This window comes from Anser anser (genome assembly GCF_964211835.1).
Source record: "Anser anser genome assembly, contig: HAP1_SCAFFOLD_55, whole genome shotgun sequence".
In the NCBI taxonomy this organism is placed as follows: Eukaryota; Metazoa; Chordata; class Aves; order Anseriformes; family Anatidae; genus Anser; species Anser anser.
In genome coordinates, this window is record NW_028153463.1 from 360,881 (window position 1) to 385,864 (window position 24,984).

The 24,984-nt window shown below is 48.8% G+C and overlaps 1 long non-coding RNA gene across 1 annotated transcript in view; it reads left to right on the forward strand.

Annotated features, from left to right (window-relative positions):
* The window catches only part of LOC310892111, a 155,488-nt gene extending 143,695 nt beyond the window's left edge, over window positions 1-11,793 (forward strand). Inside the window, exon 2 of the long non-coding RNA XR_014577874.1 lies at window positions 11,405-11,793. This is a non-coding gene — a long non-coding RNA (uncharacterized lncRNA). The remainder of the gene's footprint in view (window positions 1-11,404) is intronic.
* Window positions 11,794-24,984: the final 13,191 nt, after the last annotated feature.

Sequence of the window (24,984 nt, forward strand, 5' to 3'; positions counted from 1 at the left end):
CACTGTGGATGCAGTGCAGTGAGTCCAGAGACTTCACTGGCACCACTGGGAATGCAGAGAAGTGAGTGCAGAGAGTGCACTGGCACCACTGGGGATGCAGTGCAGTGAGTCCAGAGAGTGCACTGGCACCACTGGGGATGCAGTGCAGTGAGTCCAGAGAGTGCACTGGCACCACCTGTGATGCAGTGCAGTGAGTCCAGAGAGTGCACTGGCAGCAATGGGGCTGCAGTGCAGTGAGTCCAAAGAGTGCACTGGCACCACTGGGAATGCACTGCAGTGAGTCCAGAGAGTGCACTGGCACCACTGGTGATGCAGTACAGTGAGTCTAGAGAGTGCACTGGCACCACTGGGGATGCACTGCAGTGAGTCCAGAGAGTGCACTGGCACCACTGGGGATGCACTTCAGTGAGTCCAGAGATTGCACTGGCACCACTGGGGATGCAGTGCAGTGAGTCCAGAGAGTGCACTGGCACCACTGGGGATGCAGTGCATTGAGTCCAGAGAGTGCACTGGCACAACTGGGGATGCACTGCAGTGAGTCCAGAGAGTGCGCTGGAACCACTGGGGATGCAGTGCAGTGAGTCCAGAGAGTGCACTGGCACCACTGGTGATGCAGTGCAGTGAGTCCAGAGAGTGCACTGGCACCAGTGGGGATGCACTGCAGTGAGTCCAGTGAGTGCACTGGCACCACTGGGGATGCAGTGCAGTGAGTCCAGAGAGTGCACTGGCACCACTGGCGAAGCAGTGCAGTGAGTCCAGAGAGTGCAGTGGCACCACTAGGGATGCAGTGCAGTGAGTCCAGAGTGTGCACTGGCAGCACTGGGGATGCAGTGCAGTGAGTCCAGAGAGTGCACTGGCACCACTGGGGATGCAGTTCAGTGAGTCCAGAGAGTGCACTGGCACCACTGGGGATGCAGTGCAGTGAGTCCAGAGAGTGCACTGGCACCACTGAGAATGCACTTCAGTTAGTCCAGAGAGTGCACTGGCACCACTGGGGATGCAGTGCAGTGAGTCCAGAGATTGCACTGGCACCACTGGGAATGCAGTGCTGTGACTCCAGAGAGTGCACAGGCACCACTGGGGATGCAGTGCAGTGAGTCCAGAGAGTGCACGGGCACCACTGGGGATGCACTGCAGTGAGCCCAGAGAGTGCACTGCCACCAGTGGGGATGCACTGCAGTGAGTCCAGTGAGTGCACTGGCACCACTGGGGAAGCAGTGCAGTGAGTCCAGAGAGTGCAGAGGCACCACTGGTGATGCAGTGCAGTGAGTCCAGAGAGTGCACTGGCACCACTGGGGATGCAGTGCAGTGAGTCCAGTGAGTGTACTGGCACCACTGGGGATGCACTGCAGTGAGTCCAGAGAGTGCACTGGCACCACTGAGAATGCACTTCAGTGAGTCCAGAGAGTGCACTGGCACCACTGGGGATGCACTTCAGTGAGTCCAGAGAGTGCAGTGGCACCACTGGGGATGCACTGCAGTGAGTCCAGAGAGTGCACTGGCACCACTGGGGATGCAGTGCTGTGACTCCAGAGAGTGCACTGGCACCACTGGGGATGCAGTGCAGTGAGTCCAGAGAGTGCACTGGCACCACTGGGGATGCGGTGCCGGGAGTCCAGAGAGTGCTTTGGCACCAGCGGGGATGCACTGCAGTTACTCCAGAGAGTGCACTGGCACCACTGGGGATGCAGTGCAGTGAGTCCAGAGAGTGCACTGGCACCACTGGGGATGCACTGCAGTGAGTCCAGAGAGTGCACTGTCACCACTGGGGATGCAGTGCAGTGAGTCCACAGAGTGCACTGGCACCACTGGGGATGCAGTGCAGTGAGTCCAGAGAGTGCACTGGCACCACTGGGGATGCACTGCAGTGAATCCAGTGAGTGCACTGGCACCACTGGGGATACAGTGCAGTGAGTCCAGAGAGTGCACTGGCACCACTGGGGATGCACTGCAGTGAGTCCAGAGAGTGCACTGGCACCACTGGGGATGCATTGCAGTGAGTCCAGAGAGTGCACTGGCACCACTGGGGATGCATTGCAGTGAGTCCAGAGAGTGCACTGGCACCACAGATGATGCAGTACAGTGAGTCCAGTGAGTGCACTGGCACCACTGGGGATGTAGTGCAGTGACTCGAGAGAGTGCACTTGCACCACTGGGGATGCAGTGCAGTGAGTCCAGAGAGTGCACTGGCACCACTGGGGATACAGTGCAGTGAATCCAGTGAGTGCACTGGCACCACTGGGGATGCAGTGCAGTGAGTCCAGAGAGTGCACTGGCACCACTGGGGATGCATTGCAGTGAGTCCAGAGAGTGCACTGGCACCACTGGGGATGCAGTGCAGTGAGTCCAGAGAGTGCACTGGCACCACTGGGGATGCACTGCAGTGAGTCCAGAGAGTGCACTGGCACCACTGGGGATGCACTGCAGTGAGTCCAGAGAGAGCACTGGCACCACTGGTGATGCACTGCAGTGAGTCCAGAGATTGCACTGGCACCACTGTGGATGCAGTGCAGTGAGTCCAGAGACTTCACTGGCACCACTGGGAATGCAGAGAAGTGAGTGCAGAGAGTGCACTGGCACCACTGGGGATGCAGTGCAGTGAGTCCAGAGAGTGCACTGGCACCACTGGGGATGCAGTGCAGTGAATCCAGAGAGTGCACTGGCACCACCTGTGATGCAGTGCAGTGAGTCCAGAGAGTGCACTGGCACCAATGGGGCTGCAGTGCAGTGAGTCCAAAGAGTGCACTGGCACCACTGGGAATGCACTGCAGTGAGTCCAGAGAGTGCACTGGCACCACTGGTGATGCAGTACAGTGAGTCCAGAGAGTGCACTGGCACCACAGGTGATGCACTGCAGTGAGTCCAGAGAGTGCACGGGCACCATTGGGGATGCACTTCAGTGAGTCCAGAGATTGCACTGGCACCACTGGGGATGCAGTGCATTGAGTCCAGAGAGTGCACTGGCACCACTGGGGATGCAGTGCAGTGAGTCCAGAGAGTACACTGGCACCAGTGGGGATGCAGTGCAGTGAGTCCAGAGAGTGCACTGGCACCACTGGGGATGCACTGCAGTGAGTCCAGAGATTGCACTGGCACCACTGGGAATGTGTCCAGTGAGTACAGTGAGTGCACTGGCACCACTGGGGATGCAGTGCAGTGAGTCCAGAGAGTACACTGGCACCAGTGGGGATGCAGTGCAGTGAGTCCAGAGAGTGCACTGGCACCACTGGGGATGCAGTGCAGTCAGTCCAGCTTACACCTCCCCTCCAGTTCAGCTTACACCTGAAAGATATCTACTAGACCGGATCGTCTTGAAGCCCGCCCTCTAGCTCAACCACACAAATAGTACACCAAAACTAAAGAATTTACTAAACTAATTAAACTAAAGCATTTTACAGTCTTAGTATAGGCGATAGAAAAGACACTTAGACGCGATAGAGACCCCAGTACCGTAAGGGAAAGATGAAATAGCAGTGAAACAATCAAAGCGACAGACAGCAAAGATCAACCCTTGTACCTTTTGCATCATGGTTTAGCGAGAACAACCAAGCAAAGTGAACTAAAGTTTGCCCCCCCGAAACCCAAGCGAGCTACTTTCAAGCAGTTAAAGAGAGCGAACCCGTCTCTGTTGCAAAAGAGTGGGATGACTTGTCAGTAGAGGTGAAAAGCCAACCGAGCTGGGTGATAGCTGGTTACCTGTGAAACGAATCTAAGTTCCCCCTTAATCCTCCCTACCGGACATCCTGAACCCTAATGAGATGATTAAGAGCTATTTAATGGAGGGACAGCTCCATTAAAAAAGGACACAACCTCGACTAGCGGATAATTCTTACTACTGATCCTACCGTGGGCCCTAAAGCAGCCATCAAAAAAGAGTGCGTCAAAGCTCCACCACCTAAAAATACCAAAATAAGATGATTCCCTTATCACAAACAGGTCAACCTATGAATATAGGAGAATTAATGCTAAAATAAGTAACTCAGGGCCACACCCCTCTAACGGCGCAAGCTTACATAGAAACATTATTAACAGACCTAGACAGATACAAAAACCCCTACAAGACCACGTATTAACTAACCCTGTTAACCCGACTCAGGAGCGCCTATAAGAGCGATTAAAATCTGTGAAAGGAACTCGGCAAATTAATAAGGCCCGACTGTTTACCAAAAACATAGCCTTCAGCAAATTAAACAAGTATTGAAGGTGATGCCTGCCCGGTGACTTAGGTTTAACGGCCGCGGTATCCTAACCGTGCAAAGGTAGCGCAATCAATTGTCCCATAAATCGAGACTTGTATGAATGGCTAAACGAGGTCTTAACTGTCTCTCACAGATAATCAGTGAAATTGATCTCCCCGTGCAAAAGCGGGGATGTGAACATAAGACGAGAAGACCCTGTGGAACTTAAAAATCAACGACCACCGCGAATCCTCAATCAACCCCACTGGGGCCACTACCATCGCAGAGCCTGGTCGATATTTTTCGGTTGGGGCGACCTTGGAGGAGAACAAATCCTCCAAAAACAAGACCATACCTCTTTACCTAGAGCTACCCCTCAAAGTGCTAACAGTGACCAGACCCAATATAATTGATTAATGGACCAAGCTACCCCAGGGATAACAGCGCAATCCCCCTCAAGAGCCCATATCGACAGGGGGGTTTACGACCTCGATGTTGGATCAGGACATCCTAATGGTGCAGCCGCTATTAAGGGTTCGTTTGTTCAACGATTAACAGTCCTACGTGATCTGAGTTCAGACCGGAGCAATCCAGGTCGGTTTCTATCTATGACACACTCTCCCCAGTACGAAAGGACCGGGAAAGTGGGGCCAATACCACAAGCACGCCCCCCCCCTCTAAGCAGTGAAACCAACTAAACCGTGAAGAGGGCCTTCCCCCACCACTTTCAATCCTAGAAAAGGACCAGCTAGAGTGGCAGAGCCCGGCAAGTGCAGAAGGCTTAAGCCCTTTCCCCAGAGGTTCAAATCCTCTCCCTAGCTTCACCCATGATTCAAATAACAACACTAAGCTGCCTCATTATATCCCTCCTATACATCATCCCAATCCTGATTGCCGTAGCCTTCCTAACCCTAGTAGAACGGAAAATCCTAAGCTACATACAATCCCGCAAAGGCCCTAACGTTGTCGGGCCTTTTGGCCTACTTCAACCATTTGCGGACGGACTGAAACTATTTACCAAAGAGCCCATCCGACCCTCTACCTCTTCCCCACTTCTATTCATTCTGATACCAATACTAGCCCTTGTCCTAGCCCTCACCACTTGAGCACCACTACCACTCCCATTTCCCCTAGCAGATCTAAACCTCGGAGTTCTCTTCCTAATAGCCATGTCAAGCCTAGCCGTCTACTCAGTCCTATGATCAGGCTGAGCCTCGAACTCAAAATACGCACTAATCGGAGCCCTACGGGCAGTAGCACAGACCATTTCATACGAAGTGACACTGGCCATAATCCTGCTATCAATAATCATACTAAGCGGAAGCTACACACTCAGCTCCTTTGCCGTCGCACAGGAGCCTCTATACTTCATTTTCTCCTCATGACCCCTAGCAATAATATGATACGTATCCACCCTAGCAGAGACAAACCGAGCTCCTTTTGACCTCACAGAGGGTGAATCTGAGCTAGTCTCAGGGTTTAACGTTGAATACGCCGCAGGACCCTTCGCCTTATTCTTCCTAGCTGAATATGCGAACATTATGCTAATAAATACACTTACAGCCATCATATTCCTAAACCCAAGCGCCCTAGGGCCACCCACAGAACTATTCCCCGTCATCCTAGCCACAAAAGTCCTCCTACTATCTTCTGGTTTCTTATGGGTCCGAGCTTCATACCCACGATTCCGATATGACCAACTAATGCACCTACTATGAAAAAACTTCCTACCCCTCACACTAGCTCTGTGCCTCTGACACATCAGCATACCTATCTGCTATGCAGGCCTACCTCCTTACATAAGGAAATGTGCCTGAACTACAAAGGGTCACTATGATAAAGTGAACATAGAGGTATAACAGCCCTCTCATTTCCTGTTGACCTTAGAAAAGTAGGAATTGAACCCACACAAGAGAAATCAAAATTCTCCATACTTCCCTTATATTATTTTCTAGTAGAGTCAGCTAATCAAGCTATCGGGCCCATACCCCGAAAATGATGGTTTAACCCCCTCCTCTACTAATGAACCCTTACGCGACCCCAATCATAACCTTCAGCCTCATCTTGGGCACCACAATCACAATTTCCAGCAACCACTGAGTTCTGGCCTGGACAGGACTGGAGATCAACACACTAGCCATCATTCCCCTAATTGCCAAATCCCACCACCCACGAGCAGTAGAAGCCGCAACGAAATACTTCCTAACCCAAGCAGCTGCTTCCGCCCTGGTCCTATTCTCTAGCATAACCAATGCCTGAGTCACCGGCCAATGAGACATCACACAAATAAACCACCCAACCTCCTGTCTACTACTGACAGCAGCAATCGCTATTAAACTGGGCCTAGTGCCATTTCACTTCTGATTCCCAGAAGTACTACAAGGATCGCCACTAATAACAGCCCTGCTACTCTCGACCCTCATAAAATTCCCCCCACTAACCCTGCTCCTACTAACATCCAAATCCCTCGACCCAGCTCTACTCACCGCCATGGCCCTAGCCTCAACAGCACTAGGAGGCTGAATAGGACTGAACCAAACACAAACACGCAAAATCCTAGCCTTCTCGTCCATCTCCCACTTAGGCTGAATCGCCATCATCCTAGTTTACAGCCCCAAATTGGCCTTACTTACCTTCTACCTATACACAATCATAACATCAGCCGTATTCCTAGCCCTTAACAAAATCAAAGCCCTTAACCTATCCATGATCACAACCTCATGAACAAAAACCCCAGTGCTAAACGCCACCCTAATACTAGTACTTTTATCCCTAGCAGGCCTCCCCCCATTAACAGGCTTTATACCAAAGTGACTTATCATCCAAGAACTAACTAAACAGGAAATAACACCAGCAGCCATGGCAATTGCCATGCTATCACTGCTCAGCCTCTTCTTCTACCTACGCCTCGCATACCACTCAACAATTACCCTTCCCCCCAACTCCTCTAACCACATAAAACAATGATACACTAGCAAAGCCCCAAGCACACCTACTGCGGTCCTTGCCTCACTATCAATCCTCTTACTTCCCCTGTCCCCAATAATACATGCCATTGTCTAGAAACTTAGGATAACACCCCAAACCGAAGGCCTTCAAAGCCTTAAATAAGAGTTAAACCCTCTTAGTTTCTGCACATTAAGACTTACAGAATATTAACCTGTATCTTCTGAATGCAAGTCAGACGCTTTAATTAAGCTAAAGCCTCCCTAGACAGATGGGCTTCGATCCCACAAAACTCTAGTTAACAGCTAAATGCCTAAACCAATTGGCTTCTGCCTACAAAGACCCTGACGCACCCTAGTGCGCATCGATGAGCTTGCAACTCAACATGAATTTCACTACAGAGCCGATAAGAAGAGGAATTAAACCTCTGTAAAAAGGACTACAGCCTAACGCTTCAACACTCAGCCATCTTACCCGTCACCTTCATCAACCGATGACTATTTTCCACTAACCATAAGGATATTGGCACCCTGTACCTCATCTTCGGGGCATGAGCAGGAATAGTCGGCACCGCACTCAGCCTATTAATCCGCGCAGAACTAGGACAACCAGGAACTCTCCTAGGCGACGACCAAATTTACAATGTAATCGTTACCGCTCACGCCTTTGTAATAAGCTTCTTTATAGTCATACCCATCATGATCGGAGGATTCGGCAACTGATTAGTCCCCCTCATAATCGGTGCCCCCGACATAGCATTCCCGCGAATAAACAACATAAGCTTTTGACTCCTCCCCCCATCATTCCTCCTCCTACTAGCCTCATCCACTGTAGAAGCTGGCGCCGGCACAGGCTGAACTGTCTACCCTCCCCTAGCAGGTGACCTTGCCCACGCCGGAGCTTCAGTAGACCTGGCTATCTTCTCACTCCACTTAGCCGGTATCTCCTCCATCCTTGGGGCCATCAACTTTATCACCACAGCCATCAACATAAAACCCCCCGCACTCTCACAATACCAAACCCCACTATTTGTCTGATCCGTACTAATTACCGCCATCCTACTCCTTCTATCACTCCCCGTACTCGCCGCCGGTATTACAATATTACTAACTGATCGAAACCTAAACACCACATTCTTCGACCCCGCTGGAGGAGGAGACCCAATCCTGTACCAACACCTATTCTGATTCTTCGGACACCCAGAAGTCTATATTCTGATCCTACCGGGGTTCGGAATCATCTCACACGTAGTCACATACTACTCAGGCAAAAAGGAGCCCTTCGGCTACATGGGAATAGTCTGAGCCATACTATCCATCGGCTTCCTAGGATTCATCGTCTGAGCTCACCACATGTTTACAGTAGGAATAGACGTTGATACCCGAGCCTACTTTACATCAGCCACTATAATCATTGCCATCCCTACCGGAATCAAAGTATTTAGCTGACTAGCCACCCTGCACGGAGGAACAATCAAATGAGACCCCCCCCAATACTATGAGCTCTAGGATTTATCTTCCTATTTACCATCGGAGGATTAACAGGAATCGTTCTTGCAAACTCTTCCCTAGACATCGCCCTGCACGACACGTACTACGTAGTTGCCCACTTCCACTACGTCCTATCCATAGGCGCCGTCTTTGCCATTCTAGCAGGATTTACTCACTGATTCCCACTACTCACTGGGTTTACCCTACACCAAACATGAGCAAAAGCCCACTTCGGGGTAATATTTACAGGAGTAAACCTAACGTTCTTCCCCCAGCACTTCCTAGGCCTAGCAGGAATACCCCGACGATACTCGGACTATCCCGACGCCTACACACTATGAAACACCATTTCCTCCTAGTCCTAGGACTTAGAGAAACTCCAGTACTAAAAATAGTAAACACAAGCAATAATTTCATATACTTCACTCTCACTCACCACTCAACTATCAGCTAACCACACCCCCGTCCACATAGCTTAACACAAAGCATGGCACTGAAGTTGCCAAGATGGCATAAAACATGCCTGCGGACAAAAGACTTAGTCCTAACCTTACGGTTGGTTTTTGCTAAATATATACATGCAAGTATCCGCGCCCCAGTGTAAACGCCCTCGACCACCTACCCCCATACAGGCCTTGAGGAGCGGGTATCAGGCACACCCAAGTAGTAGCCCAAGACGCCTCGCTAAGCCACGCCCCCACGGGTATTCAGCAGTAATTAACATTAAGCAATGAGTGCAAACTTGACTTAGTTATAGCAACAGCCTAACTTCAAGGGTTGGTAAATCTTGTGCCAGCCACCGCGGTCATACAAGAAACCCAAATCAACCGTCCTATTGACACGGCGTAAAGAGTGGTAAAATGCCTATCCTAGCTAACTAAGATCAAAATGCAACTGAGCTGTCATAAGCCCAAGATGCACCTAAACACACCATTAAGATGATCTTAGGAACTAACGACTGATTTAAACCCACGAAAGCCAGGGCCCAAACTGGGATTAGATACCCCACTATGCCTGGCCCTAAATCTTGATACTTACTTTACCGAAGTATCCGCCAGAGAACTACGAGCACAAACGCTTAAAACTCTAAGGACTTGGCGGTGCCCCAAACCCACCTAGAGGAGCCTGTTCTACAATCGATAATCCCCGATTAACCCAACCACCCCTTGCCAACACAGCCTACATACCGCCGTCGCCAGCCCACCTCGAATGAGAGCACAACAGTGGACACAATAGCACCCCGCTAATAAGACAGGTCAAGGTATAGCCTATGGAGTGGAAGAAATGGGCTACATTCCCTATTCATAGGGCACACGGAAAGAAGCGTGAAACCACTTCTGGAAGGCGGATTTAGCAGTAAAGTGGGACAATAGAGCCTACTTTAAGCCGGCCCTGGGGCACGTACATGGTTAAACATGCCTGTTAGTAGTGTGGCGAGCCATAGTGGGAAGGCTAGGGCTATGTTCATAGATAGTTGGGTGGTTGGGGTGAATGTATACGGAAGGAGGCCTAGAAGGTTGATTGTAAGAAGTATGATTATTAGGGATGTAAATATTATGGCTCATTTGTGGCCATTTTTGTTGAGTGGGACTATTAGTTGTTTTGTGATTAGGTGAAGGAGTCATGTTTGGATAGTAGAAAGGCGGTTGTTGATTCATCGGTTGTTTGGGGACGGGAATAGTAGGGCTGGGAAGAGTAGGGATAGTAGGATTAAGGGGATGCCAAATAGATTGGGGCTGGAAAATTGGTCAAAGAAGCTTAGGTTCATGGTCAGGATCATGGTGTGGGTTTGGTAGTGAGGGAGGTCTTATTTGATGGGGGGTTGGTTGTGGTGAAGGCTAGTAGTTTTGGTTGGATGAGGAGTGCTAGGGTTAATCAGGTTATAATTATGATTGAAAATCATGGTGCGGGGTTAAGCTGTGGCATATCATTAAGGAGGGGGAAGTCCCTCTTTGGCTAGCTTAAAAGGCTAGTGCTGTTGCATAGCTTCTTAATGATTAGGATGATGATAGAAGGGACGATCAGGCCTCGAAATGTGGGAGTGGGGTTGATTCTACTACAATGGGTATGTAGCTGTGATTAGCCCCGCAAATTTCTGAGCATTGTCCGTAAAAAATCCCAGGCCGGGTGGTAATGAATGAAGTTTGGTTTAGTCGGCCTGGGATTGCGTCTGTTTTAACTCCGAGCGTTGGGACTGCTCAGGAGTGGAGTACGTCTCCTGCAGTAATGATCACGCGGATGGGGGATTCTATTGGGATAACTATGCGGTGGTCAACTTCTAGCAGTCGGAAGTGGCCGTTGGGTAAGTCTGGGGTGGGCACTATGTAGGAGTCGAATGATAGGTCTTTGAAGTCTGTGTATTCGTAGCTTCAGTATCATTGGTGGCCGATGGCTTTTAGGGTGAGGTCTGGTTCGTCGATTTCGTCCATTATGTAGAGGATTTGTAGGGATGGGAGGGCGAGGAGTACCAGGACGATAGCAAGTAGGATTGTCCAGATCAGCTCTACTTCTTGGGCGTCTACAGCATTGGACGAGAGTTTTTCTGTTAGTATGTGGGCTAAAAGGTAGAGAACTAGGCTGCAGATAGCTAGGGCAACGATTAGGGCGTGGTCGTGGAATTCAACGAGTTCTTCTATGATGGGTGATGAGGCGTCTTGGAATCCTAGTTGGGAGTGGTTGGCCACATGAGATGTACAGGATTTTTACCTGTGATTTAGTCTTGACAAGGCTATGTAATTGGTTTACTAACGTCTCATAAGAAAGAAGCATGAGCGGTTAACCTCCTGGGAGACCCAGAAAACTTCACCCCAGCAAACCCGCTAGTAACCCCACCACACATCAAGCCAGAATGATACTTCCTATTCGCCTACGCCATCCTACGTTCAATCCCAAATAAACTAGGAGGCGTATTAGCACTGGCCGCCTCCGTACTGATCCTATTCCTAATCCCATTCCTGCACAAATCAAAACAACGAGCAATAACATTCCGACCACTCTCCCAGCTCCTATTCTGAGTACTAGTCGCCGACCTCCTCGTCCTAACATGAGTAGGAAGCCAACCCGTCGAACACCCATTCATCATCATCGGCCAACTCGCTTCAATCGCCTACTTCACTATCCTCCTATTTCTCCTCCCCGCCGCAAGCGCCCTAGAAAACAAAATACTCAACTGCTAAATACTCTAATAGTTTATAAAAACATTGGTCTTGTAAACCAAAGATTGAAGTCCAGAGAGTGCACTGGCACCACTGGGGATGCAGTGCATTGAGTCCAGAGAGTGCACTGGCACAACTGGGGATGCACTTCAGTGAGTCCAGAGAGTGCACTGACACCACTGGGGATGCAGTGCAGTGAGTCCAGAGAGTGCACTGGCACCACTGGGGATGCAGTGCAGTGAGTCCAGAGACTGCACTGGCACCACTGGGGATGCAGTGCAGTGAGTCCAGAGAGTGCACTGGCACCACTGGGGATGCACTGCAGTGAGTCCAGAGAGTGCACTGGCACCACTGGGGATGCAGTGCAGTGAGTCCAGAGAGTGCACTGTCACCACTGGGGATGCAGTACAGTGAGTCCACAGAGTGCACTGGCACCACTGGGGATGGGTTTCAAGCCAACTGCATTAACCGCTCATGCTTCTTTCTTATGAGACGTTAGTAAACCAATTACATAGCCTTGTCAAGACTAAATCACAGGTAAAAATCCTGTACATCTCATGTGGCCAACCACTCCCAACAAGGATTCCAAGAACCAGGAGGTTCTGTGAAAATAGGGCTAGTGCTATTAGAGGGGTGATTATTAGGGTAAGCCCTAAGCTGTCTTTAATGGAGAAGTATGGGTGGAATGGGATTTTGTCGCAGTCTGATACGATTCCTAGTGGGTTATTTGAGCCTGATTCGTGTAGGAAGGTTAGGTGGACTAGGGTGATTCCTGCAATTAGGAAGGGCAGTAGGAAGTGGATGGCGAAGAATCGGGTTAAGGTTGGATTGTCTACTGAGAATCCTCCTCAGGCTCATTCTACTAGAGTTTGCCCAATGTACGGGATGGCTGAGAATAGGTTGGTGATTACGGTGGCCCCTCAGAATGACATTTGTCCTCATGGTAGGACATACCCTACGAAGGCAGTTGCTATTAGGGTGAGTAGGAGGATTACTCCTGTGTTTCAGGTTTCTTTGTATAGGTAGGAGCCGTAGTAGAGGCCTCGTCCGATGTGTAAGTAGATGCAGATAAAGAAGAGCGAAGCACCGTTGGCGTGGAGGTTGCGGATGAGCCATCCGTACTGGACGTCTCGGCATGTGTGAGCTACTGAGGAGAAGGCGAGTGAAGTGTCTGCGGTGTAGTGTATGGCTAGTAGCAGGCCTGTTAGGATTTGTGTGGCTAAGCAGATGGCTAGAAGGGAGCCGAAGTTTCATCAGGCAGAGATGTTGGAGGGGGCGGGTAGGTCGATTAGGGAGTTGTTGATTATTTTTAGTAGGGGATGGGATTTGCGGATGTTAGGGGCCATTAGTGAGTCTGTGTGTTATTAGGATTATTACCAGGATGGAGAGGGCGAAGGATCCTAGGTAGGCCTTAATTAGCCCTGTGTGTATTGAGGTTGCGGCTTTGCTTGCGGCTACTTGTAGTTCAGCAAGGCCCTCTGGCCCTATTTTTTTGAGTCAGGAGAGGTCGATCAAGTGTAGGGCAATGTTTTGTCCCTTTTCTAGTAGGTTTTTGGAGAAGAATCGGTGTACTAGGGGGTTGAAGTACCCTAATGCAGAGGAGAAGTTTATGAGGGGGTTTGGTTTGGGGTGAGTGAGGGTGTGTGTTATGTTCGATAGTTCTAGGGCTAGGATGATTCCTAGGATTGTTATGAGGATGGCAGCGGTTTTGGTGATAAGGGGTATGGTTATTGGGGGGGTTTTGGTTGGTGTGATGAAAGAGGTAATGATTATTCCTGCTGTAATGCTGCCTAGGGCGAGTCGGGTTAGGGGGGCGGTGATTAGTGGGTTGTTTTCGTTTATTGATACTATTGGGGGGATTCGGGTTTGTCCAGCTTGGACTAGGATGGTTATGCGGATGCTGTAGGTTGCGGTGAATGCTGTGGCTATAAGGGTTAGGAGTAGGGCTCAAGTATTTAGGTATGATGTGTTTAAGCTTTCGATGATGAGGTCTTTTGAGTAGAATCCGGCTAGGAATGGGGTTCCTATCAGCGCCAGGTTTCCGATGGTTAGGCAGGAAGTAGTGACTGGGAGTATTTTCTGTAGGCCTCCTATCTTTCGGATATCTTGTTCTCCGTTTAGGTTGTGGATGATAGACCCTGAGCATAGGAATAGTATGGCTTTAAAGAAGGCATGGGTTGAGATGTGTAGGAAGGCTAGTTGTGGGAGGTTTAGTCCGATAGTGACTATTATTAGTCCTAGTTGGCTGGATGTTGAGAAAGCAATGATTTTTTTGATGTCATTTTGGGTTAGGGCGCATGTGGCAGCGAATAGGGTTGATAGAGCGCCTAGGCATAGGCAGGCAGTTAGGGCTGTCTGGTTGGTGGCTAGCAGGGGGTGCATGCGGATGAGCAGGAAGATTCCGGCTACTACTATGGTACTGGAGTGCAGTAGGGCTGATACTGGGGTGGGGCCTTCTATTGCTGCGGGCAGTCATGGGTGGAGTCCAAATTGGGCGGATTTTCCTGCGGCTGCGAGGATTAATCCTATGAGGGGGAGGACTGGGGTTTGGTGGGGGTGTACGGCTTGTTGGATCTCTCAGGTGTTGAATGTTGAAGCTAGTCATGCTATGCTCAGGGTCAGTCCGACGTCTCCGATTCGGTTGTAGATTACGGCTTGTAGGGCGGCGGTGTTGGCATCTGCTCGGCCTTGTCATCAGCCGATGAGAAGGAAGGACATGATTCGTACTCCTTCCCAGCCTACGAATAGGAGGAATATGTTGTTTGCGGTTGTTAGGAGGAGTATGGCGACTAGGAATGTCAGTAGGTAGGTGAAAAATTTTGTTACGTATGGCTCTGAGGCCATGTATCACATGGCGAATTGTAGGATTGATCATGTTACAAATAGGGCGATTGGAAGAAATGTTATTGAGTATTGGTCTATTTTTAGGCTCAGGGGGATTTTAAAGTTTATAATGAATTTTCACTCCCAGTGGCAGGTGACAGATTCTATTCCCGAGTAGATGAATGCGGTTGTAGGGGCTAGGCTAATTAGGAATGCGGTTTTAACAGCGCGGGTGGTGGCTTGTGGGGTGTTTTTAAAGTTTTTAAATAGAAATGGCAGGATGATTGGGGTTAGGAGGATTGTCAGCGTGAGTAGTGTGAGGGAGTTGATTAGTAGTGTGGGGTTCACTACTTTTACTTGGATTTGCACCAAGATGGGTGGTTCCTAAGACCAGTGGATTGCTGTTATCCTTTAAAAGTAAGGGGGCTGAGGTTTTAGGCTCAGATGTAAGAGTTAGCAGCTCTTGTTGGTTAAACCCTCCCCTCGGCAGGTAAGAAGGTTTGAACTTCTATTCTTAGAATCACAGTCTAATGTTTGGTTTAAACTATACTTGCATGAGGGGATTCCGGAGATCAGTTCGGGTTTGAGGATTAGGAGGAATATTGGGATAATGTGGAGTGTTATGAGCAGGTGTTCTCGCGTGGTTGAGTTTTGCATAGATGTGATGTGGGAGGGGATTGAGCCTCGTTGGGTCATTAGTAGTATGAATAAGGTGTAGGAGGCGGTTAGTAGGGTTGCGATTCCTGTTAGGATGATCGTGAAGGCAGATCAGTTGAATAAGGTGATTATAATGGTTAGCTCTGCTATGAGGTTTGTTGTTGGGGGTAAGGCTATGTTTGTTAGATTGGCCAGCAATCATCAGGTAGCTATGAGTGGTAGGAGAGGTTGTAGGCCTCGTGTGAGTAGTAGAATTCGGCTGTGCGTACGTTCATAGTTTGTGTTGGCTAGGCAGAATAGTATGGAGGAAGTTAGTCCATGGGAAATTATTAGGATCATTGCCCCTGAGAATGATCAGTGGGTTTGGATTATTCCTGCGGCGATAACTAGGCCTATGTGGCTAACGGATGAATAAGCGATTAGTGATTTTAGGTCTGTCTGTCGTAGGCAGATTGAGCTAGTCATTAGGGCGCCTCATAGGGCCAGGGTTAGGAAGGGGTAGTGCAGGAGGTTGGACAGTGGGCCCATAAATAGAGTGACTCGTATAATTCCGTATCCTCCTAGCTTTAGTAGTAGGGCGGCGAGGAGTATTGAGCCTGCGATGGGTGCTTCTACGTGGGCTTTTGGCAGTCAGAGGTGTAGGCCGTATAGTGGGGCTTTTACTATGAATGCTATGAGCAGTGCTAGACCTGATAGTATTCCTGTCCATGAGGTGGATAGGGTTGGGTGGGTTAGTTGTAGGGTTGGCAGGTGCAGGGTGCCAATTTTCACGTATAGGTGTATGATTGTGATTAGCAGGGGTAGAGAGCTTACTGGCGTGTAGAATAGCAGGTAGATGCCAGCGCTTAGGCGTTCTGGTTGGTTCCCCCATCGGGTGATTAAGATTAGGGTGGGAATGAGGGTTGCTTCAAATGAGATGTAAAATAGTGCTAGTTCTGTGGTGGAAAAGGCTAGTAGGATGAATGGCTGGACTGCGACTAAGGTTGAGATAAAGATTCGTTTGCGTTGTAGGGGTTCTTGTTGCAGGTGGTTTTGGCTTGCTATGATTATGAGTGGGAGTAGTCAGCAGGATAGTACTAGGAGGGGGGATGAGATTTGGTCAATTCCTGTTCAGTTGGATAAAAATTTGTAGGGGTAGTAGGTTGGGATTAATCACTGTAGGCTTAGGGCAGCGATTAGGAGGCTGTATAAGGTGGTGTTAGTCCATAGAAATTTTGGTGGAGACAGCAGGGCTGTTGGAAGAAGTATGATTGTGGGTAGGATGATTTTTAGCATTGCAGGAGGTTTAGGTTGTGTAGATGGTCGGAGCCATGTGTGCGGGTGGAGGCTACTAGGATGGCCAGGCCTGTGCCCGCCTCACACGCTGAGAAGGTTAGCATGAGAATTGGTACCATGGTGAATGAGGAGACTTGGTTTTCGATGGATCATATTGATAGGCCTACGAATATCGATAATATTATGCTTTCAAGGCATAGTAGGGCGGATACTAGGTGGGTTCGGTGGAAGGCTAGTCCTAGTCCGCTGAAAATGAAGGCTGAGTAGAAGCTTAAATGTAGGGGCGACATAAGAAAGTTACAGGGTTGGCTGTAATCTGCTGGGTCGAAACCAGCTATCTTTTTGGTTAGACTAACTTTCTGTTATTCTGCTCATTCTAGGCCCCCTTGAATTCACTCGTAGGCCAGTCCGAGTGTTAGGAGAAGGAGGATCGCTACAGTTCAGGTGAGGGTCATTAGGGGGGATTGGAGTTGGACGGCTCATGGCAGGGGGAGTAGGAGGGCGATTTCTAGGTCGAATAGGACGAACAGGATGGCTACTGAGGAAGAATCGGACTGAGAATGGTAATCGAGCAGATCCAAGTGGGTCGAATCCACATTCGTACGGTGAGAGTTTCTCTGAGTCGGGGTTTATTTGGGCGAGTCAGAAGTTTAATGCGGTTAGGGCGGCGCTTAGGATTGATGATAGGGCGAATATGAACATGAGTGCGTTCATTGCTCTCCTCTGGGTTTATACCAGATTCTAGAGATTGGAAGTCAATTGTAATTAATATACTAGAAGAGCAAGATCCTCATCAGTAGATGGTTATGTAGAGGAATAGTCAGATGACGTCTACGAAGTGTCAGTATCAGGCTGCTGCCTCGAATCCGAAGTGGTGGTCTGATGTAAAGTGGAACTTGATCAGTCGGAAGAGGCAGACGGTCAGGAAGGAGGATCCGATGATTACGTGGAGTCCGTGGAATCCAGTGGCAACGAAGAAGGTAGATCCGTAGACGCTATCGGCGATTGAGAATGGGGCTTCGTGGTATTCTATTGCTTGTAGGGCTGTGAAGTAGAATCCCAGGAGGATCGTTAGGGTTAGGGCGTGGATGGCGTGTTTTCGGTTTCCTTCTGTGATGCTGTGATGGGCTCACGTTACGGTAACGCCTGAGGCTAGTAGGATGGCTGTGTTTAGTAGGGGGACTTCTATCGGGTTGAGTGGTTTAATTCCTGTTGGGGGTCATTGGCCTCCTAGTTCTGGGGTTGGGGCCAGGCTCGAGTGGAAGAACGCTCAGAAGAACCCTAAGAAGAAGAATGCTTCGGATGTGATGAAAAGGATTATGCCGTATCGTAGGCCTTTTTGGACTGTGGGAGTGTGATGGCCTTGGAAGGTGCTTTCTCGTACAATGTCTCGTCATCATTGGAGTATTACTAGGAGTATTGAGATGAGGCCTAGGGTTAGTAGTATGGATGAGTTGTAGTGGAATCACATGATTAATCCTGAGGTTGTGAGTAGGGCGGCGGCTGCCCCGAAGATTGGTCAAGGGCTTGGGTCAACTATGTGGTATGAGTGTGCTTGGTGTGCCATTAGATGTTTTCTTGTAAGTATAGGCTTAGAAGGAGCACGAAGACGTAGGCCTGGATTATGGCTACTGCTACTTCTAGGATGGTTAGGAGTAGTAGGATGATTATTGTTAGGATGGATACTGCAGGAAGGGTGGGTATTAATGCAATGGAGGCTGTAGAGATGAGTTGGATGAGTAAGTGTCCTGCTGTAAGGTTGGCTGTAAGGCGGACTCCGAGGGCTAGGGGGCGGATTAGTAGGCTGGTTGTTTCGATCAGGATTAGCGCGGGGATTAGGGGTGTAGGGGTACCTTCGGGTAATAGGTGGGCTAAAGAGGCTGATGGTTGGTTTCGTAGGCCTGTTAGTAGTGTGGCGAGCCATAGTGGGAAGGCTAGGGCTATGTTCATAGATAGTTGGGTGGTTGGGGTGAATGTATATGGAAGGAGGCCTAGAAGGTTGATTGTAAGAAGTATGATTATTAGGGATGTAAATATTATGGCTCATTTGTGGCCATTTTTGTTGAGTGGGACTATTAGTTGTTTTGTGATTAGGTGAAGGAGTCATGTTTGGATAGTAGAAAGGCGGTTGTTGATTCATCGGTTGTTTGGGGACGGGAATAGTAGGGCTGGGAAGAGTAGGGATAGTAGGATTAAGGGGATGCCAAATAGATTGGGGCTGGAAAATTGGTCAAAGAAGCTTAGGTTCATGGTCAGGATCATGGTGTGGGTTTGGTAGTGAGGGAGGTCTTATTTGATGGGGGGTTGGTTGTGGTGAAGGCTAGTAGTTTTGGTTGGATGAGGAGTGCTAGGGTTAATCAGGTTATAATTATGATTGAAAATCATGGTGCGGGGTTAAGCTGTGGCATATCATTAAGGAGGGGGAAGTCCCTCTTTGGCTAGCTTAAAAGGCTAGTGCTGTTGCATAGCTTCTTAATGATTAGGATGATGATAGAAGGGACGATCAGGCCTCGAAATGTGGGAGTGGGGTTGATTCTACTACAATGGGTATGTAGCTGTGATTAGCCCCGCAAATTTCTGAGCATTGTCCGTAAAAAATCCCAGGCCGGGTGGTAATGAATGAAGTTTGGTTTAGTCGGCCTGGGATTGCGTCTGTTTTAACTCCGAGCGTTGGGACTGCTCAGGAGTGGAGTACGTCTCCTGCAGTAATGATCACGCGGATGGGGGATTCTATTGGGATAACTATGCGGTGGTCAACTTCTAGCAGTCGGAAGTGGCCGTTGGGTAAGTCTGGGGTGGGCACTATGTAGGAGTCGAATGATAGGTCTTTGAAGTCTGTGTATTCGTAGCTTCAGTATCATTGGTGGCCGATGGCTTTTAGGGTGAGGTCTGGTTCGTCGATTTCGTCCATTATGTAGAGGATTTGTAGGGATGGGAGGGCGAGGAGTACCAGGACGATAGCAAGTAGGATTGTCCAGATCAGCTCTACTTCTTGGGCGTCTACAGCATTGGACGAGAGTTTTTCTGTTAGTATGTGGGCTAAAAGGTAGAGAACTAGGCTGCAGATAGCTAGGGCAACGATTAGGGCGTGGTCGTGGAATTCAACGAGTTCTTCTATGATGGGTGATGAGGCGTCTTGGAATCCTAGTTGGGAGTGGTTGGCCACATGAGATGTACAGGATTTTTACCTGTGATTTAGTCTTGACAAGGCTATGTAATTGGTTTACTAACGTCTCATAAGAAAGAAGCATGAGCGGTTAATGCAGTTGGCTTGAAACCAGCATGTGAGGGTTCGATTCCTTCCTTTCTTGTACTTGGACGAAGGCCGGTTCCTCGAAAGTATGGTATGGGGGAGGGCAGCCGTGGATTCATTCAACGTTTGTGGTAGTTAGTTCTGGTTGTAGGACTTTTCGTTTGGCCGAAAAGGCTTCTCAGATGATGAATATTAGTATGATTACGGCTACTATTGAGATTAGGGAGCCGATGGAGGAAATGGTGTTTCATAGTGTGTAGGCGTCGGGATAGTCCGAGTATCGTCGGGGTATTCCTGCTAGGCCTAGGAAGTGCTGGGGGAAGAACGTTAGGTTTACTCCTGTAAATATTACCCCGAAGTGGGCTTTTGCTCATGTTTGGTGTAGGGTAAACCCAGTGAGTAGTGGGAATCAGTGAGTAAATCCTGCTAGAATGGCAAAGACGGCGCCTATGGATAGGACGTAGTGGAAGTGGGCAACTACGTAGTACGTGTCGTGCAGGGCGATGTCTAGGGAAGAGTTTGCAAGAACGATTCCTGTTAATCCTCCGATGGTAAATAGGAAGATAAATCCTAGAGCTCATAGTATTGGGGGGGTCTCATTTGATTGTTCCTCCGTGCAGGGTGGCTAGTCAGCTAAATACTTTGATTCCGGTAGGGATGGCAATGATTATAGTGGCTGATGTAAAGTAGGCTCGGGTATCAACATCTATTCCTACTATAAACATGTGGTGAGCTCAGACGATGAATCCTAGGAAGCCGATGGATAGTATGGCTCAGACTATTCCCATGTAGCCGAAGGGCTCCTTTTTGCCTGAGTAGTACGTGACTACGTGTGAGATGATTCCGAACCCCGGTAGGATCAGAATATAGACTTCTGGGTGTCCGAAGAATCAGAATAGGTGTTGGTACAGGATTGGGTCTCCTCCTCCAGCGGGGTCGAAGAATGTGGTGTTTAGGTTTCGATCAGTTAGTAATATTGTAATACCGGCGGCGAGTACGGGGAGTGATAGAAGGAGTAGGATGGCGGTAATTAGTACGGATCAGACAAATAGTGTCCACTTCCACTACGTCCTATCCATAGGCGCCGTCTTTGCCATTCTAGCAGGATTTACTCACTGATTCCCACTACTCACTGGGTTTACCCTACACCAAACATGAGCAAAAGCCCACTTCGGGGTAATATTTACAGGAGTAAACCTAACGTTCTTCCCCCAGCACTTCCTAGGCCTAGCAGGAATACCCCGACGATACTCGGACTATCCCGACGCCTACACACTATGAAACACCATTTCCTCCTAGTCCTAGGACTTAGAGAAACTCCAGTACTAAAAATAGTAAACACAAGCAATAATTTCATATACTTCACTCTCACTCACCACTCAACTATCAGCTAACCACACCCCCGTCCACATAGCTTAACACAAAGCATGGCACTGAAGTTGCCAAGATGGCATAAAACATGCCTGCGGACAAAAGACTTAGTCCTAACCTTACGGTTGGTTTTTGCTAAATATATACATGCAAGTATCCGCGCCCCAGTGTAAACGCCCTCGACCACCTACCCCCATACAGGCCTTGAGGAGCGGGTATCAGGCACACCCAAGTAGTAGCCCAAGACGCCTCGCTAAGCCACGCCCCCACGGGTATTCAGCAGTAATTAACATTAAGCAATGAGTGCAAACTTGACTTAGTTATAGCAACAGCCTAACTTCAAGGGTTGGTAAATCTTGTGCCAGCCACCGCGGTCATACAAGAAACCCAAATCAACCGTCCTATTGACACGGCGTAAAGAGTGGTAAAATGCCTATCCTAGCTAACTAAGATCAAAATGCAACTGAGCTGTCATAAGCCCAAGATGCACCTAAACACACCATTAAGATGATCTTAGGAACTAACGACTGATTTAAACCCACGAAAGCCAGGGCCCAAACTGGGATTAGATACCCCACTATGCCTGGCCCTAAATCTTGATACTTACTTTACCGAAGTATCCGCCAGAGAACTACGAGCACAAACGCTTAAAACTCTAAGGACTTGGCGGTGCCCCAAACCCACCTAGAGGAGCCTGTTCTACAATCGATAATCCCCGATTAACCCAACCACCCCTTGCCAACACAGCCTACATACCGCCGTCGCCAGCCCACCTCGAATGAGAGCACAACAGTGGACACAATAGCACCCCGCTAATAAGACAGGTCAAGGTATAGCCTATGGAGTGGAAGAAATGGGCTACATTCCCTATTCATAGGGCACACGGAAAGAAGCGTGAAACCACTTCTGGAAGGCGGATTTAGCAGTAAAGTGGGACAATAGAGCCTACTTTAAGCCGGCCCTGGGGCACGTACATACCGCCCGTCACCCTCCTCAAAAGCCACATCCCACATAACTAATACCATAAATACGCTGAAGATGAGGTAAGTCGTAACAAGGTAAGTGTACCGGAAGGTGTACTTAGAATATCAAGACGTAGCTATAACACCAAAGCACTCAGCTTACACCTGAAAGATATCTACTAGACCGGATCGTCTTGAAGCCCCCCCTCTAGCTCAACCACACAAATAGTACACCAAAACTAAAGAATTTACTAAACTAATTAAACTAAAGCATTTTACAGTCTTAGTATAGGCGATAGAAAAGACACTTAGACGCGATAGAGACCCCAGTACCGTAAGGGAAAGATGAAATAGCAGTGAAACAATCAAAGCGACAGACAGCAAAGATCAACCCTTGTACCTTTTGCATCATGGTTTAGCGAGAACAACCAAGCAAAGTGAACTAAAGTTTGCCCCCCCGAAACCCAAGCGAGCTACTTTCAAGCAGTTAAAGAGAGCGAACCCGTCTCTGTTGCAAAAGAGTGGGATGACTTGTCAGTAGAGGTGAAAAGCCAACCGAGCTGGGTGATAGCTGGTTACCTGTGAAACGAATCTAAGTTCCCCCTTAATCCTCCCTACCGGACATCCTGAACCCTAATGAGATGATTAAGAGCTATTTAATGGAGGGACAGCTCCATTAAAAAAGGACACAACCTCGACTAGCGGATAATTCTTACTACTGATCCTACCGTGGGCCCTAAAGCAGCCATCAAAAAAGAGTGCGTCAAAGCTCCACCACCTAAAAATACCAAAATAAGATGATTCCCTTATCACAAACAGGTCAACCTATGAATATAGGAGAATTAATGCTAAAATAAGTAACTCAGGGCCACACCCCTCTAACGGCGCAAGCTTACATAGAAACATTATTAACAGACCTAGACAGATACAAAAACCCCTACAAGACCACGTATTAACTAACCCTGTTAACCCGACTCAGGAGCGCCTATAAGAGCGATTAAAATCTGTGAAAGGAACTCGGCAAATTAATAAGGCCCGACTGTTTACCAAAAACATAGCCTTCAGCAAATTAAACAAGTATTGAAGGTGATGCCTGCCCGGTGACTTAGGTTTAACGGCCGCGGTATCCTAACCGTGCAAAGGTAGCGCAATCAATTGTCCCATAAATCGAGACTTGTATGAATGGCTAAACGAGGTCTTAACTGTCTCTCACAGATAATCAGTGAAATTGATCTCCCCGTGCAAAAGCGGGGATGTGAACATAAGACGAGAAGACCCTGTGGAACTTAAAAATCAACGACCACCGCGAATCCTCAATCAACCCCACTGGGGCCACTACCATCGCAGAGCCTGGTCGATATTTTTCGGTTGGGGCGACCTTGGAGGAGAACAAATCCTCCAAAAACAAGACCATACCTCTTTACCTAGAGCTACCCCTCAAAGTGCTAACAGTGACCAGACCCAATATAATTGATTAATGGACCAAGCTACCCCAGGGATAACAGCGCAATCCCCCTCAAGAGCCCATATCGACAGGGGGGTTTACGACCTCGATGTTGGATCAGGACATCCTAATGGTGCAGCCGCTATTAAGGGTTCGTTTGTTCAACGATTAACAGTCCTACGTGATCTGAGTTCAGACCGGAGCAATCCAGGTCGGTTTCTATCTATGACACACTCTCCCCAGTACGAAAGGACCGGGAAAGTGGGGCCAATACCACAAGCACGCCCCCCCCCTCTAAGCAGTGAAACCAACTAAACCGTGAAGAGGGCCTTCCCCCACCACTTTCAATCCTAGAAAAGGACCAGCTAGAGTGGCAGAGCCCGGCAAGTGCAGAAGGCTTAAGCCCTTTCCCCAGAGGTTCAAATCCTCTCCCTAGCTTCACCCATGATTCAAATAACAACACTAAGCTGCCTCATTATATCCCTCCTATACATCATCCCAATCCTGATTGCCGTAGCCTTCCTAACCCTAGTAGAACGGAAAATCCTAAGCTACATACAATCCCGCAAAGGCCCTAACGTTGTCGGGCCTTTTGGCCTACTTCAACCATTTGCGGACGGACTGAAACTATTTACCAAAGAGCCCATCCGACCCTCTACCTCTTCCCCACTTCTATTCATTCTGATACCAATACTAGCCCTTGTCCTAGCCCTCACCACTTGAGCACCACTACCACTCCCATTTCCCCTAGCAGATCTAAACCTCGGAGTTCTCTTCCTAATAGCCATGTCAAGCCTAGCCGTCTACTCAGTCCTATGATCAGGCTGAGCCTCGAACTCAAAATACGCACTAATCGGAGCCCTACGGGCAGTAGCACAGACCATTTCATACGAAGTGACACTGGCCATAATCCTGCTATCAATAATCATACTAAGCGGAAGCTACACACTCAGCTCCTTTGCCGTCGCACAGGAGCCTCTATACTTCATTTTCTCCTCATGACCCCTAGCAATAATATGATACGTATCCACCCTAGCAGAGACAAACCGAGCTCCTTTTGACCTCACAGAGGGTGAATCTGAGCTAGTCTCAGGGTTTAACGTTGAATACGCCGCAGGACCCTTCGCCTTATTCTTCCTAGCTGAATATGCGAACATTATGCTAATAAATACACTTACAGCCATCATATTCCTAAACCCAAGCGCCCTAGGGCCACCCACAGAACTATTCCCCGTCATCCTAGCCACAAAAGTCCTCCTACTATCTTCTGGTTTCTTATGGGTCCGAGCTTCATACCCACGATTCCGATATGACCAACTAATGCACCTACTATGAAAAAACTTCCTACCCCTCACACTAGCTCTGTGCCTCTGACACATCAGCATACCTATCTGCTATGCAGGCCTACCTCCTTACATAAGGAAATGTGC